Source organism: Denticeps clupeoides, chromosome 20, assembly GCF_900700375.1.
Source record: "Denticeps clupeoides chromosome 20, fDenClu1.1, whole genome shotgun sequence".
NCBI classification, from domain to species: Eukaryota; Metazoa; Chordata; class Actinopteri; order Clupeiformes; family Denticipitidae; genus Denticeps; species Denticeps clupeoides.
In genome coordinates this window covers 15,348,658-15,352,869 of record NC_041726.1, presented here as the reverse complement: position 1 = coordinate 15,352,869, position 4,212 = coordinate 15,348,658, and the positions used below count along the sequence as shown (strand labels likewise).

General features: G+C 40.6%; 1 non-coding gene across 1 annotated transcript; it reads right to left on the bottom strand.

Annotated features, from left to right (window-relative positions):
• Positions 1 to 3,219: 3,219 nt before the first annotated feature.
• LOC114770903 (U1 spliceosomal RNA) lies at positions 3,220 to 3,381 on the bottom strand. Its single transcript, XR_003743494.1, has one exon. It is a non-coding gene; the product is annotated as a U1 spliceosomal RNA (small nuclear RNA).
• Positions 3,382 to 4,212: the final 831 nt, after the last annotated feature.

Below are 4,212 nucleotides of genomic sequence, written 5' to 3'. Positions count from 1 at the left end.
TTGCTGTGTCCCGTACTCATTCTGTTATTTGTTGTTTACCCTTGTTTTGTGTCTGTGTTGATTTGTAAATTATCCAAAAATGTCTGCTCTTTTGAGAAATATCAATGATTTATAATAATGCCATTGAACCCTGCCAGAATAGGCTGTCAATGAACAGTAAAGCCAATGAAGATCATCAAATGAACGCTTCATTGCTAAATTTTTCCTGCACTGGCATGAATAAATCAGTGAATCATACGAACACAAACCCAAGGTTCTGAGTCAAACAATGACTCAGTGTGAGCCCACTTGTATTCATATAAAGGCACACTATCATCTATTATTTCTACTGTCCCGTCCTCAACAAAGAATTAATACAGCCCTGGACTGAAAAAGGATATAGCAGTTTCATCAAAACAATGCAATGAAAAATGCATGCTGTGATGAAAGCCAATGGCAGCCAAACCAGATGTTACAAGACAGAATTTGAATGATTTTTAAGGCTAGTTTGTATTTGGTAGGTTTTTGGTCTTTAAAGTCTTAATTTGTGGACACTATGACAGCTCAATCGCACTCCCAACTTGTCATAATTGAAAAATTTCCTGATCCTCCACAGGAATTTGGTGCGGCGCAGGCGCCTCTTCAGCGGTGATGGTTCTCCTGAACCTGCTTCTATTAATAAAGCAGCTTTTGCATAATCTCCTGAAACTGCTGAGATAGGAGTACATTGCATGTCTTCATTACATCTATCTCCTTCCGGAGCTCCTCAACGTGTTTTTCAAGGCACTCTTTTATCTCAATGTCCCTTTCCTGGAGCTGCTGAATTTGGACTACAGAGCATGTCTTCATTTCACCTATCTCCTTATGGAGCTGCTCAACTCGTTTTTCAAAGCACTCTTTCATCTCAGTGACACTTTCCTGGTGCTGCTGAATTTGCGACCAATGTTTTTCTTGGATATCCATAAACGCTGTAATAATATCTTTCTAAGACATCTCAGTATTCTCTGAAGACAAGAGAAAATCTTTTTCTTTAAATACTTATTAGTATCACGAAGGAAGCAAAATGATTGGTTGCTTCTTGGTGCTTCTTAAATACCTTCTTAAATAAATGCTACTTAAGACGTCTCAGGTAAAACTCATAGCAAAATTCTTCTTTAGGACTCAAATTCAAATTTTATTTGTCACATACATAGTCATACACGGTATGATATGCGGTGAAATGCTTTTTGCGACCGCTACAGACCACAGTATTGCAAATGTTGCAAGTAAACAATGAACCAATATGCAAATATTGCAAACATAACCAAATATTACACTTTTACGTCTTTAACATAAAATATGTGTAACTGGTAGGTTGAATGTGTGCAAATGAGTGAAAGACAATGTTTAAAGAAAAGAGCCATAAAAAAAAGAGCAGTAAAGTAAAAAGCGTAGAGTGATTTTGTGTAAAGTGATTTTGTGCAAAGTGATTGTGTGCAAAGAGTCCGGAGTGATTGGAGGTGAAAGTGAAAGTGCTGGAGCTCTATGTAGTGTTGATGTTGAGAGCTTGGACAGCCTGCGGGAAGAACCTCCTCCTCATTCTCTCTGTGTTGGACTTCAGGGAGCGAAAGCGCTTCCCTGATCGCAACAGAGAGAAGAGTCCATTGTTGGGGTGGGTGAGGTCCTTCACTATCTTCCTGAACCTGGTGCAGCACCGCTTGCTGTAGATAGATTGAAGGTCAGGGAGCTTGGTGCGGATGATTCGATAAAGCTCATAGCAAAATGCTTCTTTAGGACTCTCAGGTAAAGCTCATAGCAAAATGCTTCTTTAGGACTCTCAGGTAAAGCTCATAGCAAAATGCTTCTTTAGGACTCTCAGGTAAAACTCATAGCAAAATTAGGACTCTCAGGTAAAACTCATAGCAAAATGCTTCTTTAGGACTCTCAGGTAAAACTCATAGCAAAATGCTTCTTTAGGACTCTCAGGTAAAACTCATAGCAAAAGTTGTAAAGAGCCTTACTTTAATTTATTTCAAATACATAATATGTTGTACTGGGATTGTGGGATTTTTAAAAAATGTTGTACCAAAATGAAAACAAGGCGAGACAGGACAGTGAGCACCTGTGCGTGGAAATGAAATCCGGAGAAGTGCAAGGAGGCCGGTGAATTACCACGACTTTAAACTGCGAGTGTAAACTCAGCCGAAGCTGCAACATTCACGGATGTTGACACTCGCGTAAAAAGACAAAACAGGGTATGAGGAGGCAGGATGGGAAAAAATGAACGGTCTTACTGGCACAGATGTGATAAAAACCAAATCGAATAATCCTTGGAAACTATTCAATAACTGAGCGATCTGGGAGTGGCCATCTTGCCCTTTTAAAGGAGTCATTTCGTGTCACCAAGTTCAACCTTCAAATCACCACTTAAACTTGAAACTAGAGTGAGCAAACCACAGCATGCAGGCGAGACAGTTGCGTGAACATCGCGCACCGGAGAGGAGCACAAGCACGACTCACCTTACGGCATTTATCAGACGCTCTTATCTGGAGCGACTTCACCCGGATCCGTAAAATAACTCAGAAGTCAATCCTTTGAATTCTAACTACACCATATACAAATTGTAAACTCAGTCACATTATCACATCAATTACTGAATCCTCCCAGTCGACTCCTTTGCCAGTCAGAGCCAAAAATAGCTCTGCAGTGGTGGCCAAGCTGGTAAGAAAGTAGACCTGTAATCAGAGGTTGTGGGTCACATTCTGCCCCCCAGGTGCCTGTGATGGCTGCAAACAATGTTTTGGGTTAAATGCAGAGGACACATTCCGCTGTGTCACCGTGTGCTGTGCTGCAGTGTATCACTTTACATTTACTTTCACTTTAATTGAAGGCAACTCTATACCCAAAAGAGCTGAATGCTGTAACTAATATAAAAGGTGCTTCGCCAAAGTGAACACACAACCAGATTTTTATTTATTTATTCTATTTATTCAGTTGGATAGAACAGGTTATAGAACACGCAGATCTAGATGTCTATAGATCTCTTTTCTTTAAGGTGCCACTTCTTCGGGCTCAGTTTGAGGTTGTAAGAGTGTAAGAGCTGGAAAGACAACCTCCAACCATTTCAATGCTTCATCCACACTTGGTGTAAATACCAATGGGTCTTGAAGATAGCATACCAGGCTACTAAAATGAGGGTCGCCAAAGGCACTCATCAACCTCCTCGTGAATGATGCTGGGCTGTGGCACAATTTCTAAGGCATGCGATTATACTCATGTAGACCCACTACCAGAAATTATGCAGTCGAGATTCACACATTTGGAGAAGTTGCAGGGGGCAACACAGCCGAAGCGCAATGGCTGAGCCTCGCCCTGGGTGAACCGCCTTGTTGATCACGGTATCTCCCTTGCCAGGTAAGTATGATGTAAAGTAATGGTGTTAGCTACCATCTGACTTCCATACTAAGACAAGTGGAGAAGCAATCTCACTCACTGATTTGCAGACAATACCCTGCCCTTCCAGTTCCAGCAATTGCGTGAGTTGGCGGTGATTTCTGACGTGATTAAAATGGCTGTTTTCCATTGGTGCACAAATTTAATCGGTGTTTAATAAGTAAAAGTAAAGTGATTGTCACTTGTGATACACAGCAGCACAGCACACAGTGCACACAGTGAAATTTGTCCTCTGCATTTAAACCATCAGCCTGTGTGATCAGTGGGCAGCCATGACAGGCGCACAGGGAGCAGTGTGTGGGGACGGTGCTTTGCACAGTGGCACCTCAGTGGCACCATGGCGAATCAGCAACCTTCTGATTACGAGACCGCCTCCATAAACCGCTAGGTCACCACTGGGCATAATATGCTTTATACAATTATGTCATCACAAAATAACAAATATTTACAAACGAATATAATACTTATAAGCTAATTTGAAAAGGAACAACAGATTTCACATTTTGTGTTGAAGTCAACACAACATATTTAATGTAGTGGAGTTAAAATAAAGACTTTCCAAATTCTAAAGTAAAGTTCTGATTTGAGAATTGAGAGGACACCTCATGCATTTCTCTGTGTGTTGCACTGCTATATCTATGTAGACAAATAAAAAACTTGAATCTTAGCATGAATGGGAAGGGAAGTTGTGTGTTGTGATGCTTCGATTAGTATATGGTCACCCTAATAAAGTACAGATGCCTGAAAAAATTACTTAAGTAGAGATGCAGATTACATTTATTTCATTATCTTCCAACTAT